Raw genomic sequence first — 16,676 nt, 5'->3', positions numbered from 1 at the left:
GACGCGCAGATTGTGCAAACGACGCGGGACGAATAAAGCATAATTTGTCATAAAAATTCAACATGCGTCCATTTAATATTATGTTTATTTTTATTTAAGCAATAATAATAATATATTCATTGACATGTTTTGTTTTTCGAGTAAATACGTTTTTTAGTCATCTTTAGACGATTTAAGAATTAATTCCTCCGACTCCATCACAAAACAAATTGACGTGCTCACAGGTCGACTATCGCTCTCCGACTGGCAACGCATGCGAAATTACGTCCCACCTATTGCTGAAAATTATTTGCCGTTTCACTGAAGTATGCTCTTAATAAATACTACTCTAAGAGAGTATTTAATTAACCATGTTTGCATCGATTGCACACATTTTCCAGACACAATCATAATATTAACATAATTTGTATACAATTTCAAAATCTATTTATCCCCATATTATAAAGATCTAAATTCTAAATTGTATCTGTAAACTGCCTAATAGGAATAGTAAATGTTCTTGTGAATATAAATTTAAACATACACAATTTTTTGAAAAACACTTCTGAAAAAATATATTATAAGCAATAGATTTTTTTTTTTTAAAGTAAGCCACCCGGCAGGAATCGAACTTACATCTCTTGGGTTTACGCTTCGTCCGCGCATTATCCTCTATGCTACGAGGTGACTCATACTAATTAGTATTTTTCAAAAAAATATGTATGTTCAATAATTAGAATGGTACATTCTTAAATCTTGTGAATTATTCGTTGAATAAAAGAAATAGTTAATTAAAGAATATAAATTTATTAAAACATTAACAAATATGTTAGCCTTTAATGTAAAGCATTAACATGCGTAGATACATACTTGATTACGACAAGATAAGAACAATTTAAATTACGTAGCTTTATGTTGAACAAATATTCGAATATTTTACTCAGGCACACAGTACCAAATCTTGAAATTAAAATAACGTAAGTATGTATGTATTTTTACGGAAAAATCTTGGGAGTGTACATTCCAAAGTGTTTGCATGTGTAAATAGTACTAGGTAGTCTAGAAAATTCTCCACAGTTGAAATTCAAAATTGAAAATGACAAAACATTGAATAAGCAATTTTGAATATGTATGTGTTACACCGAATGTGCGAAATTGACTATGACATGAAATGGGCAAAATTTTGGCTAATTCATGTAATAGTCAAGCCTGTTGCCTTATTCATGAATAAGGTAAATTTTCTGCTGAGTACATGAATTCGCCCGGGTATGGACTCTTGAACTGTCAACATGACAGAAGAAAAAGTAAATTTAATACGGATGGTTTTATTAGTTATAATTGGACATAATATAATATTATTATTATTAGGTTAGGTTAGGTTAGGTTTTGTAATTCTGAATTAAATTATTCAACTGAATGTCCATTCTGAGGTTAGCTATCAAGTGTCAACAAACTATCACAAACATTCAATCGACCATTGCACGATTGATACCCAAGCACGAATCAAATCGCGAAAATACTTTTCAATAAAATTCTTCCGTTATCATATTATAGTTCTAGATATTTTTGCGCATAGTAAATGGATATGAACGTCATTGTAGTTATTGATTGGTATATTTTTATATTATAATCAATGACATTTGACACATTTGTTTAGTTTGATTAGTTGCAAAAAACACCACCGGAGCGCGATCATCTATTTTGACCATAGATAATATATGTACATTTTGACCAATGCATGAGCATTTGAACATTTAGTTTAGTTGCAAAAAATAACTAGGCAGAAAAAATACTGCTGAATTCACGCAATCTCCAGATATTTTGTCTAATTCATGAATAAGGCAACGGGCTTGCATTTTTCATGATTTAGGCAAAATTTTGCCCATTTCATGTAATATTCAATTTCGTACATTCGGCGTAATATATGCACGAAATACATGATTTAGAAAATATGTCAATAACTTTGACGCAGTCCAAACAATTAAACGAAGACTTTAGCTCGTGATGGCAAAGGACTTTGCCAACACGAGCTATAAGTAATATGTACCGTTTTATTTATCAACATTTTAAGTGTGATTAAAATATGTAGCTTTTTCAATCACTTTGTTAAAATCATATCCTTCAACCAACAGTAACCCATAAGTTTAGCTCGCTGAACCCATTTGGGAAACGCTGTGCCAAATACATTATTTGTGATACAGTTTAACATTATTTCAGAAAGAAAAATTTATATATAATTTATAAATATTAAAATACTAACCTTTTTGTAGTTTAACGAGAATTCTCAGATGGCGTCTATTTCGTTTTATTTTCAGCTGGGTAAGTCTGTTATCAATTCAAAACAATAATCCATAGGTCAGTAACTCATTCCAGTTGAAACGATTTATAGACAAAAACATTTCAACAGCGATAATAATGTACGTAATTGTCAATTAAAAACACTTTTTAACTCAATACAAGTCTCATTGTCCTCTTTTTTAACACGATATATTATTAATTATTGTTAACGTATTTTATTAAAAATAAATTTAAACGGTTCACTTCGGTGTATTCGTTTTCCTGAAAAACAGAAACAATTGAAATGTATTGAATTTAATTTCAAGTTTAGTAATGAAATATTACACGATATTACATTAATAACATCACATTAACACAAACTTGAGTTGCCAAAATTTTAAGGTAAGTCGATAGTCAATGAAGGTTATCATAGTCCAAATATATTTATCTATATTTATGGAGCCCAAAAGATTAGATTATGACGTTAATACCTAAATAAAATAATGAGCATAACAACACAGTGTTATAAAATGTATCAACAATATTAGCGTTACCTACTAATATTCAAAGTTCAATATTTGGAAATATATTAATATCGATAAAGGTGAAATGGTTTGGGAAATTTCGATAGATTCGACGAAAAGTCTCGATAAGATTTAATGTGCATAGTTTTAGGAACTAAATGCTTATTTAATAACCATGTTTTGTTTTAATTTTCTTTCATATTAATTAAGCACTGTCATTGTCATTATACTATTATTGGTAACAACACATCGGTGTTCTAACATTGACACCTCGTATCTGACAATCAATATTTTCGATAGGTGTAATTAGAAAGTTATAAAATATCTGATAATAAAATTAAATAAAAACAAAACCACAGTTAAGTTCCTCGAAAAATACTCTAAATTATTTTTGCACTAAGCGTAATTTTGATTTTGTTTAATTTCATTTTTACTCAATAATCAAAATTTACTAAAAATATTGAATGTCAGATACGAGGTGTGAATTTTAGTTAATCGGTATTATGGTTAGTTAATGATCATTCATAAATTCGGTTTACCACAAAATATTGGTATATTTTTTAACCGCATTTAACAATAAACCATAGGTACGTATTACGCATAGTAAAATCTAATTGTATCTACACCCGTTAATCAAATAATGATAATAATTTTATATTCCATACATAAACCGATTTTAATTATTATCAGTCAAATCACATCAACGCAATTTTTACTGTTCCTAAAACCATCTTAAAATGTTTATTATTAAGGTCACTTTTCAATAAAATCGCTTAATATTATTAGATTATAAATTAATACTTATTATAAAAGAATATATTATCATTTTAAACGTTTGGTTTTATATTTAAATAAATCTATATATTCATTAATCTGGACCGAATGATAAGAGGAATGATAAGTTAAGAGCATAAAGTTAAGATGTAAATGTATCCCTAAGACATTTTTTTAAAATATAAGGGGACAAGTTTAGTTCATCAGAGTAGTGCTTTTCGCAAGATGTATTATAAAAAAAGCAAAAACATACCACTAATTCTTACTGGCTCTCCTGTTATTATTAAAACGTGTTTAATCCAAAATAGTGTAGGTGATAATTTGCAACGTCTATAATCTTTACTAACCCCCTACAAAAAAAAAACTTTTTTGAAACACTGAAAATAAAATTGTAAATAATCTAAATGACCCTGACGCCCTTCTTGGCTAAACTTGAAAGATTTTTACTATTGTTATAGATATAATCTACACTGTACAGTATTATGAGCGTTATGTCTTATCTCCCGCTTTCTTGACACCAAAGATATTAATATCATGTGCGAATATCAAATGCAAGGCAAATTAAGAAACATATTTTTAGTATTTTAGTACATAATTATAAAATACAATAAACTTTCAAACACAATCGCAATAATATTTTAATTTTAATGATGTCGGTATTTCTTCATAGTTACCATTCAAAGTGTGCACAAATCTTCGCGTAAAACGTGTTATTAAATCAATAAAATTCGTTATTTAAGCATAATAGACGGGTGTTTTGCAAAATCGCGAATAAATTTTAATATGAAAACATAAGCGTTCTCAGAAATAAAATAAAATTTATGCTGATTGGTTAATATAAACTCACTAATTACATCGCAAAAATATATCTAAATTTATTGTAGCCCAAAAAATATTGCAATAATTATATATTTATGAGTAATATATTTCACAACAATTGAATACAAATTCAGTACCTACAAAACCATTTTTTTATATTATTAACTTCGTATTAATTTATATCTGTATTTAATTTATTATTATTAAAAAATAAAAGAATTATGTAGCATCTTTAAAATAGTAGGTATATAATGTTGTTAATTTTTTTTTTCATTGGCGTAATTATTCTAGATGCATTTATTTGTTTAAAAATGGAACACTTTTTCTATTAAAGACAACTAGATCTGTCGGCAATAAATCAAATCACTAAACTTCACATCATTCGTTGTAAATTCAAATTAAGAATAATTTAAATAATTTTGTATAGGTATAATAAAGATGCTGTTATTACATTCGGATTCAGTTGCGCGATGTTCGTGATCGAGTACGCGTCGCGATTGACTGACTGACTGACAGGCTTGCTTGCAATCGAATTACATGAGCTTATCCAACACGGTCCGCCATTACGGGCGACATTCGGTGACTGAAAGGAAAAACGCGGGAAACGTTTATATGAATGGTGATTTTAATTGCATCGCACGGTGGTCGGGAAATCATGTCTAAAAATATTTTAATAATTCCAATTGCGTAGATACCACAAAAGACAAGACCACCATAAACATAATTAAAATACTATGAATTACGATTATCACTCGGAACTCACCATAATCTTTATCTTTTTTTTTTGTTCTTGATAAATATACTTGAAAATATATACTACCGAATAAAATACTCCTAAATAATACTACCTAATTACTTAATACTATAAAAAGGTTTTCTTTATACACACCTTTGTGTCATACATACTAATATCGCATTGTTAATACATACCTATATTGTGATAATATGCAATGTGGATAAACTGCCAAATAGTCAGTAAAAAAGTTTGTAAATATTTACCATGTCTTTTGATTATTTTTCATATTTTTATTAAAATAGCACAACATTTTATTTAGTCAAAATAATCAGTATGAATTAGATATACTTAATTGATATAATATATTAGAAAATACGCGTGCATTTTTGCTTTTGTGGTATTTCCGCGGAATGTTCAAAATGCACATTTCAATGCCACACGTCACACAATGTTTAAATTTTGAGACTTATCTTACATTAAGACGATACTTCAGTGAAACGGCGAATAATTTTCAACTATAGGCGCAACGAAATTTTGGAATCGCTGGCAATCGGCGAGCGAACGTCGAGGTGTGAACACGTCAATTTGTTTCGTGATGGCGACGGGGGTATTAATTCTTAAATCGTGTAAAGATTACTAAAAACGTTACCCATTTACTTGAAAAAGAAAACATTTCAATAAATATATTATTATTACTAATAGAACAATAAACATAACATTAAATGGACGCATGTTGGGTTTATATGACAAATTATATTTCGTTCGCCAGGCGTCGTTTGCAAAAACTGCAATCTTCGCGTCGCGTAGTCACGTTCGTTTTAGACCGTGCCCCAGCTGAGGTATAGCCTTAAGGGTTCATGTTTTTCTTGAACTATCTATTTTGTTCAAAAAACAAAATAGATCAATTATTGATAAGGATGCATGCAATGTGCAATGTCGCCCAACCAATGAAATGGAAACTACCTAGCATGTCACTCGACTAATGTATATATAACCTCTAAAAATATTCAGTCATTGAGTGGTACCCAAGGCACATAAAACTGACACGGGGCCGTCATAAAAACCGCTGAATCGACAAACTGATTATGTCCAGCATTCACGTACCTCCGTGTCTTTAAACTGCAAGGGACCAAAAAGAATGTAAAGAGCTAATAAAGACTTTCATTCAATAGTGGATCGCCTCAGGATGGTGAAACTTACGATATAAGAATATCTTAACCAAGAATTAATAATTAATTTTATTGCATCAGCATCACACAATATAATAATGTAAATAATTATGTTTTTTATAATTAATGTACTTAATATATTATGTAAATACTATACAACAAATAAAATAAAATAATAATCACCTGCTGACTAATAATTTGGCAAAATAATTATTGCTTTGTTGCCAACATACGCGTGATTAAATCTGAATATTTTTAATGCAGCCTGTAGTTTAAATTTAAGTAATTCGCGAAAATTTCATCATATGACTTTTAGTTTATTTTTTATGTTAACGTTAAAATAAGTTTTATCACTTAGTCACCCTGTTTCTAACTCGCCATAAATGAAAATATTATGTTTTTTAATCACAAAAAGTGTGAATAATTTTAGTCTTTGCTATCTTTTGAGCCCAAAAATCTCGTGTCCGTAAATTTGTACGTATGCAGTTGCCGTATCACACTTCGCCGTGAAATTTTAAATCGGAAATATAATATGATCGTATATTAAAGCCCGTCCAACCTCTTTGGGTCGTGTAGTACTGAGATAAAATTCATGTGTAAATAAAACACGGTTCTTGTCGGGTTACAGGAAGTCAGCGGCAAACAAATTTTGATAATAGCCGATATATTGGCTTATTATTGTAAGGTTAGGTTTTCATTCTTGAAGGAACATTATTGTCTGTAATGCTCCACGAACAACGTGTATTTTTTTCATCTCGGTGTTATAGAGATGACCGTAATACTATAATACACGGTCATCTCTTTCCGATAAGAAAGCTCACGGCGAACTATGCTACGGTGAAATATAATACGTACAATTGACATGTAACCCGAAAATCTATTGCCTTAGTGCTCGGCCGTAGTGATTTGGCGGGCGCGGCGCAGTGGCGTCTTGCGAAACTCAAACGTATAACCGTATGTATTATGCCCCAAAAGACACTGTCTACAAATATTTCACACACGGTTATACGTTTGAGTTTACGCCACCGCGCCGCCCCCGCGTGACCACTACGTTCTTGCACTTAGGCCGCGTCCAGACGCGTGTAATGTAACGCGAATTTGTCTTCATCGGCTGTCGGTTTTTAACACGAACACAAAGGTGCTCGCAGTGTTCGAGAACCCGAACAGGATTCGCGTGGATATCGTGTGCCGTCCATACAAACTTGCGTTACATTACACGCATCTGACCCCGTCATTATACATTATAAATACAAACACTGCTTATTTTTATGTGTTGAATCTCGATTAACAAAAATATGTACTAAGAAATCACACATTACGTCAAGTTTAAACAGAGGACTTTAGACTTCTGTATATGATGCAATTTCTTAGCAAAAAATATTAATGTTAGTAACATTAGGTACAACTTTTACGTAGTGTTCATAGTTTCGCACTCTTGTGTTAATAGGAAATACATGACTAATCATTAATAGAAACAAAACGAGTTTACATCATTACATGAGATGTTTAAAATTATACATAATATAACAGGGTTAGCGAACCTTTTTACGCACGCGTGCCAAAATTTCCCAAATATTATTTTTCAACTGTCTGACGAACCGAGCAGTTAGTTATAAGGAAAAAATAGTTTTTTAAAAATTCTATTAAAAATGATGATGTTCTAGATACCACTCACAGAACATATATAGCTTTATCACTTTTTCAATTACGGCTTACGTCATACATTTCGGTGCACCAATTTTGAAACTGTCTGCCAGAACTACTACTACTAGCTTCACCAAGTTACTTATTTGGTGCAGTCATTTTTGTGGGTAGAAATGAAATTGTTTGTTATTGTTTTTATTCGTTTGGTTCTTTACGCACAAATTTACACTAGAATTGCACTCATCAGATGAGACATTCCCTCTCTAAAGTGGTCTCAAGCATTGTCAATCGATCAAAATTAGAGGTTTGCGGCACAGCATTCCCCGCCGCCTGATAAGGTTAGTGCAACAATATTATTTATGACGCATAAAGTCTAAGGACCGTACTATGCAATTATATATTGAAATTAAACGTAATGCTTATTCTGAAGAATATTTGCATATACAATGCGATCTGTCATTTATTAAGTATTATTATACATATTTTTTCTCTCCAAACGCGTGCCATGAAAAATCATATAGGTTCGCCACCGCTATAATATAATATTATATACTAACCGTTAGTACTAACGTATACTATTTTTGATAATAACATGATTATTTTCATGAAATTTTATCTTATATTATTATGTACCTAAGCGGGCTATAAACACGATTCGTTACGAGAATGCTCCTTTGCCCTATTACGCACTATCGACTAGTCTCTTGCAGCCATGGTTTCCACTTGCCAGCAACCAGAAACTATGACTGGTTGACGCAACCACGTGCGTAAATGCTGATTCCCTTTCTTATTCTTCGTAGTTACCGCCATCCTGATTGACAGTCCATAAGAGGCTTAAATGACGTCAATTTCAGAAGTAATTCACCCGAATGGCGATATGTTGTTGATCAATAATAAAGGTCTAGTACCTAGCTAATTATAGTATTAGTACTTACTACATGACCAATGATAGTAGTGCGATTATGGAAAAACAGTAATCATTACTCCAAACTTTCCAAATTTTCCAAACTCGTGGGTGCATACTGGTTCAAAGTGGGTGCAACTTCTAATCTATTGGTTCGTGTAAAAAATACATTTTTATACATTTGAATAGGAGGGCGTCAAACGTAAATTAAAATTGTGGCGTAGTAACATAAAGTTTGGAAACTACTGAGTAATGGTAGCAGTGAAACAATCAACAAAACTTCCAAGCTTTGGGAAAACTACATAATATTATGTATTGTGACCTCACCGGGAATAGTTCTAATCCAAAAATAGTTTCACCATTTCAATAATACTACGACTACATCTGAAGATTACATCTTAATTCAATTTCAATTTCAATTTATTTATTTTTTTAACATATTGTAGACATTACAAATTATAAGTTTAAGACGTTCACAACATGACATTTAGAAAAAGAAATATGCCATCGTCATAGATGAGAGTTGTTTGTTTCCTATTTTCTTGTAGGTTAGCGTCAATCAGCGTATCAGACTGTGACAATTTTATTCACATTCGATCCTTGGTCTTGTGAACTCTTTCTTTCGGTCGATTCAAACTAGCAATAATAAATATAATGATGGTTTTTAATGGTTGGTTACATAATATTTACCACTACGGTTTATTTTCTAGGTTTACAATTAGATAGATCTTTTAATGAAATGTTTGATCGACCAAGACTATATAATTTATTCTTTTTGGAACATTTGCTAATATAAATTATTCATTTGAAATGAGTTATAGTGAGAATAATTATTACTACTATTAGTAAACTTAATTTACCGATAAAATCATATAAAATAATGATATTCCTAGCCATAAGGATATTGAGATAGTATTTAGACTATTTACAGCAATTAGCGAGCCTAGAATGGAGAAATTAATTCTTTTGGTAAAGGTATGAGATATTTATTAGTTGATTTCTCCATCAATAATCAATAATGAATTATATCCAGATTCAGAATATCATGGAATTTCCAATGACGCAAGCTTACGAAATAATCTTGTGCATTTTTTATTTTATTTAAGGTGGGCAGTTCTGTCATATCCTCAATACGTAGGTCGGAATTATAAATATGGCTGCCAAATTTATTAATAAACACTATTCTTCTCAAATGAGACATGTTGCATAAAAAAATATATACACACGCACATATAAGTACTATGGATAATAAAAATATTAACAGACATAGGTCAAGGATTGATGCCTGGGAAATCACTTCGCATGTTTTGTTTTTGCATTACAATGAATATGCACAAATTTCCCATTGCCTTACGTAATTCGTGACATGGCCAATTAAGAAAATTGCACAATTTTAAAGAAAAAATACATCTCATTTTGATGTCGGCTGACTCCGTATACTTCAAAAATACAGTATGGTTCTTATAATTACTTTATATTATGTAATACAAACGTAATATAAATATATTTATCACTATTATAAGTTATCCACCTATAAGAATAAGAGATACTCTTTGAATTATTAATTACTCCGGAAACTGCAGGAGTGTGACATTTCGCGATTATATGGATAAATTCAACAGATCGACACCTCCTACGTATAATATTGTAACTAACAAAATGACGTTTTTCACTTTTTTTCATTTTTCGTATCCATAGTATGTATTACATATGATGCCATTTACAGAATTTCAAAATTCGTATTATAAGTGCAATTTTCAAGCATTGCATATTATTGTATCTCAAATTTCTTGAAATTTTTCCGACGTGAAGTATGGTAACGTATTTAGCAATACTATACGCGGGAAACGCGCGGAGATCTTGCCGCGCGGGTGTATTGTTACTGCTAATTACGATACTTCACTTCGGACGGGAGGTGACACACCGCTACCACTGTGAACTTTCGGTTATATTGTATTTTTGTATGGTTTGGTAAATATTAAATACCATAATGAAGAGATCTAGACAATGTCAACAAATATTGCGCAATATATCCGCCCTTACAGGACTTTAGTGTCAAGAATACAAAAATTGATAGAAAATCTATGCGTGTACAAAAATGTGTGATTAGGCCAGATGGGAAAATTAATAGTACAGCGTATAATATTATAGAAACGGATAATAATAGTAAAACAACAATGGACGAAATAAATTCTACCCAGGGAAACTGTGACTTTAGGATTCAAGGTAAGTTAATATTTTTAATCTTTTTCTCGTACAACAACAAAAAGTATCGTAAGTTATACTTACCATTGTCTACGTCGTTTCTTTGCGTGTAACTATTATTGTATGTAATATTTACCATATTTTACGTCGGAAAAAACTGAAAAAAAATATTGTATCTATCACTTATAATAATTTACGTCGTGCTTATTTTAGTAAAATAAATTGTATGTAGTACTTATCATATTATACGACGACATACAATTTTAGTTGCAACATTATACGCGTGATAACTTTTATATATTCATGTTTATTTAGTTGTTTTGCTTTTAACAGAGTCATCACTGCCTTACTTTAGTGTCAAGAATACAAAAATTGATAGAAAATCTATGCGTGTACAAAAATGTGTGATTAGGCCAGATGGGAAAATTAATAGTACAGCGTATAATATTATAGAAACGGATAATAATAGTAAAACAACAATGGACGAAATAAATTCTACCCAGGGAAACTGTGACTTTAGGATTCAAGGTAAGTTAATATTTTTAATCTTTTTCTCGTACAACAACAAAAAGTATCGTAAGTTATACTTACCATTGTCTACGACGTTTCTTTGCGTGTAACTATTATTGTATGTAATATTTACCATATTTTACGTCGGAAAAAACTGAAAAAAAATATTGTATCTATCACTTATAATAATTTACGTCGTGCTTATTTTAGTAAAATAAATTGTATGTAGTACTTATCATATTATACGACGACATACAATTTTAGTTGCAACATTATACGCGTGATAACTTTTATAAATTCATGTTTATTTAGTTGTTTTGCTTTTAACAGAGTCATCACTGCCTTCAGGTGCTGATTAAAATATGATAATGGAACTTTTAGACATTATTTGTGATGATGATGAGACTAGTGCCAGCGTTGCTGATACAAACAGACTACATTCTCTCGAAAAGATTAACAGTAAAAGTAATTGGATATATTATAAAATATAGAGCTAGTTTTGTAAAAAATCAGGTACTGTTATCACAAACTATGAGATTTATAATGCTATATAATCATTTTTTTTAAACCTCAATTATAGTGGCTAAGGTTTCGGGTGATCGAAATAAAAGTGGTAATATGTTGCTAAATTAGCGATAAATGAAAAGCAACGCAGAGTTTTTACTGAAACTTAGTCGTGGCGAAGTTTTACCATTAAATATCATCTGATGATATATCAAAATGAAAATAACATGAAGCTGGTTAAGGTCTGCATAAAAAGTTTCTAGCTACATTCTCTATTCGTATTCACAGCTTTGGACAAGGTGGATAATGAAACTGCCGTTTTAACACCTGATCAACGAAGTCGACACAAAAATTGCAATGTTGTATTAACTGATGATATGAATACCAGTGTTTCCGACCATGTTAAATCCATCCAACTGGTCGAATCAGATTATGTTCGACAGCGATCAAGCAAACTTTACTTAGATGGCGACCTGGATTTTACCCATTTATTTAAACTATATAATGAATGGTATGAACCCATAATATACACACATAAAGCTCAAACAGAAAGGCAGTATCAATTATTATTTATAATCAATGAAAATTTTAAATTGTGTTGTGTCACTATGTCCCTAAAATGGACCAGTGTGACCAATGTCACATTTTCAAAAACTTACAAGTCCAAGTAGCATCCACGGAGCAACTCCCAGTTTATGGCAAGAACCTTGCTCGTCAGTTAAGATTATTTGATAAACATGATGTTCAATCATTACACGGCAAAATTGTATCTGCGAATTTTGACTTCCAAAAAATTTTGAATGCCCTTCACGGAAATTTGAGTAAGTACATTTTATTATAAACGTAAATTATCAGTTTGAAATTTCACAGTTTTTCAATTTACACAAAAGGTAGGTACATGATACATATAGCAGAAAGCTGAAGGCAAACGAGATGCAAATGAGGACTCAAGTTGCTTACTTATTGTGGTCTATAAGCAAAAGAATTCAGGTTTTGCTCTAACAATATAGGCTAGAACAGAAATCGCATTGTTTATGACTTTAACATGACTGTATTTGGTCCATAAATACAATGTTTAATGTAAAGCACACATTTTCGGAAAGGGGACGTACGCAAAATGAAGAGGACTGCGTTCAAGCCCAAAACAAGAAGGAAAACCTGAGGATGTGGTAGAGATCAATCACCAGTGGCGATTCTCCCTTGAGAGCGTTGGAGCGGTGCACACCCACCCACTCAATTTATGCGAAAAGACTTTTTTTAAATGAGTATTTAATTTATATTTGATTAATTAAAAGTGTTCTGATCTATTACCGTAGTCATTAATTCATATACAAAAACAAATTCTAATATGTGTTTTTAACCGGCTATTTTAAATAATAATATTATATGTTGATGTGAGCGATATTCGCCATCGCTCGACCAAAGCGCCCAGTAATCTAATTTCGATTTCTTTGCAATGAGAAAGAGCGTCGTCTGGCGCGTGGAACAGCAATACGTAAATATTTTTTCTACGTGCTCGGGAGCGACAGTTCAAGTCGCTCTCGGCCCGAACGCAGATTCAGCCCGTATCAGACGTACAATTATTGTATGACAATTTTTATTCAATATTATTATAAAAATAAATTCTTTTCACAGTACGCATTTAAATTTCTGCACATGTTGACAACATTTCTCAAATTTAGGCGAAGTACAATTTAAAAATAAACTTCAAGTTTTTTTTCAGTTTGATAACTAAATTCACAATGTTTATCAATTATGATATCTCTTCAAACTAGCTCTGTAATACGTCTGACTTTTGAGATCAAAATAAACTCAAAAATGAATTGTCTGTTATTTACAGCTTGGATAATTTTTATAATGCTGATGGCGCCTCAGCATTATAAAACATTTTAATCGAAAAAAATCTCATTGACACATTTACGGAAACGGTTTTACTATTAAATTTAATTTTTACTATTCCGATGACATCAGTGGAAAGCGAAAGATGTTTTTTCACACTCAAACGGATCAAGTGTTTTAGTAGAAACACCATCGCGCAATCAAGATTGAACGCATTATGTATGCTCAGTATCGAAAAAAGAATGATACAAGAGATTCCTGACTTCAACAAACGCGTAATTGAAAAATTTGTGTCGATGAAAAACAGAAGAATGGATTTCTCATACAAATGAACAATAAATCCCGGTCACTGCCAGATACGAGATATTTCGGTACTACTAATAATTCGGTCAAAACAAAATAGTTTGTGTTAAAGTTTAAAATCCATTTTTTTTTCAAGAAAAACTGTTTTTAGAGGTACAACAAATAATAAATAGTGAGTTATTTATTATTTCTTTTAAATGTACTAAATTAAAAAAACCAATAGTTTTTTTTTTTGATTTTTTGGTGAAGTTTTGATGAAGGCAAATGCCTTTTTACGGCAGTCAAAAGGTGAAAAAAGTGAACTCCCAGTAAAATAACTCACCGGTCGCCACTGTCAATCACATAGCATGTTTGATTTCAGAGCTCTATTAAATTATCATATATGGACTAATACAAATTAATATAAATCACAATGATCCGTTTAAGATTAATTATAAGTGCGACTTGTCCAGCACTGTCTACTCGACCATGGTCGTGAAAAGTAACACATAGCACACGAAACGAGAAACTTTATTTTCGGTAAAGGTTCTTTATTCACAAATATTGCCAATTCCAAAAGCTAAGACAGATGATTTACTGCATATGTGCAAGAATGGAATCATTCCTGGGCGTTATCTTGAGTTTTTCAGTAATTTTATACCTGTTAATACCTACCACTGAAATTCCACCAGCAGTTTCTGAGGAATCAGCTTAATAATTAATATGTCAGTGTAAAAAATCTCTTTCGGTTATATGTTTTAAATTGTGCATGCTTCTTTTTTCGCATCATGTAATTGAAAATTAATTCCAAACTAAAAATATAGTTGCAGAATGATTTCTTTTTCAGTTTCACTAAAATTAAACCTGAAGTGCACCCTTCCACTTAATCACCCATTGTTATTCGAAAAACGTTGGCTTAAAGTGATTGTAATTTTTCTTTTTTGCTTTTAATTTTATTTCAATATTTACGTACTTTCTTGAATTGGATTGTTGATTGAAATTATTTCTTCTCTGTTTTTTTCTGTATGTTTAATTTTTATCATGTCATGAAAGTCTTAAATTTATTTAATGTTTTATTAAATGACAATAAAAGCAATTTTATATAGAGTATTTTTTCCAACCTACCTATCTGACGACCCATACAATAACTTTTAATTATTGTTATTACCGAATTATGATTTTAAATACGCAAAAAATCCTAGGTGAAGGATTGTATCTAACATATACAATATATTTCACCAAAATCATGACGACGTAAATTATGATAAGTATCACATACAACTAAATGCATGTAAGAGGTTCCGCCGTAAACTATTGTATGTGGTTTATACAATATTTCGAACAAATTCCTTTCCGCACTATAATGTTGTAACTGCATTTTCTGATTAACCACAGAAAATATTAGATATCCTTAAATGCAAAACAAATTTATTTATAATTTACAATTGACATCCCAAATTTGGTGCAAAACATTCAAAAGGTCGACTTACACCAAGCTTTTATATCTTTAAACCGCTCTCCTGTAAAGTTGCGATTTTGAAGTTACAATACTCTACGTAGGAGGTGTCGAGATATTGTCATTTTGGCCAACCTTATGGCACATGGTACTAGACTGACAACAAAGGCATGACTTTGTATTGTATTGAAGTAATTAAGTAAGTTAAATGTAAGTGTACATTTAAGTTTTTAATGACTTAGACATTTTAAAAGGTGTATTTTACAATAAACTTTTTCACTAGTAATTACTACCATAACATTAAATCATGAAATGACTACGATAATACTGTTGGCTCTTAATTTTAAATGTGCTTCAAAGGGATCAGTCGATTTGTACGATGACCGTTTCCACGAGTATCTAAAATACATAAGTTATCTTATACAATTTAAATATTTTTTTATTGCAAACAAATAGTTTTATCCTACATTACATTTATAATTTTATAGAGAACTAATAAATTATATAGAGAAACAATATCAATAAAAGAATAAATGACAAAAAGTGTACAAATAAACGATATAAGTAGGTGGCCACATAGCCACAGTCCCCTCAAGAGTTACCCAAAACATTGACTGCATTACCTCTTTGGATTTCTATACTTATTCGCTATTTCAGCTACTCAGTTATTTTAGTGGATTTATAGCTCGAAACAGCTGTCAACATTAATAGGTCAAATTAATAATATACTTATTTTTAAAACCAGTATAATGGAGTTCTACCACGTTAACGATAGTTCAATAAAATATATATAAAATACTCGTTATTCATTCCTTTAAATTTGTGAATATGATAATTGTTATCCACTAGCTACGGATGCATCATTGCAGTGCAATGAGAATTTTATAATAAATGCGTAGTTTTGATCATTTTCATTAATGTGTTGAATTAACATAAAAAACAATTAAACGAGGAATGGATTTACCTATCCATTCGTTGTATCTTAAGAATATTTGTTACTAATATAACTTTTTTAAAGACTGATAGGTTTTATTGATATATCTCATTAGTTTAC

General features: G+C 30.8%; 1 protein-coding gene across 4 annotated transcripts in view; it reads right to left on the bottom strand.

Annotated features, from left to right (window-relative positions):
* wdp (Leucine rich repeat protein windpipe) overlaps positions 1–16,676 on the bottom strand; it is a 143,989-nt gene that overhangs the window by 53,434 nt on the left and 73,879 nt on the right. The window contains exons 1-2 of one of the 4 annotated variants that reach the window (XM_085947292.1): positions 4,825–4,958; positions 2,240–2,538 (exon numbers count right to left, since the gene is read on the bottom strand). The exons of 2 other annotated variants lie outside the window; for them this stretch is intronic. The gene's annotated coding sequence lies outside the window, so the exon portion shown is untranslated. Of the gene's footprint in view, positions 1–2,239; positions 2,539–4,824; positions 4,959–16,676 lie in introns of those variants that run through there. One more of the 4 variants, XM_085947290.1, reaches the window with a different exon arrangement.

This window comes from Rhyacophila brunnea, unplaced genomic scaffold, assembly GCF_057557595.1.
Source record: "Rhyacophila brunnea isolate RB1 unplaced genomic scaffold, BYU_Rbru_1.0 scaffold_2, whole genome shotgun sequence".
NCBI lineage: Eukaryota > Metazoa > Arthropoda > Insecta > Trichoptera > Rhyacophilidae > Rhyacophila > Rhyacophila brunnea.
The sequence above is the reverse complement of the archived record's forward strand: the minus strand, read 5'-3'. Positions and strand labels throughout refer to the sequence as shown.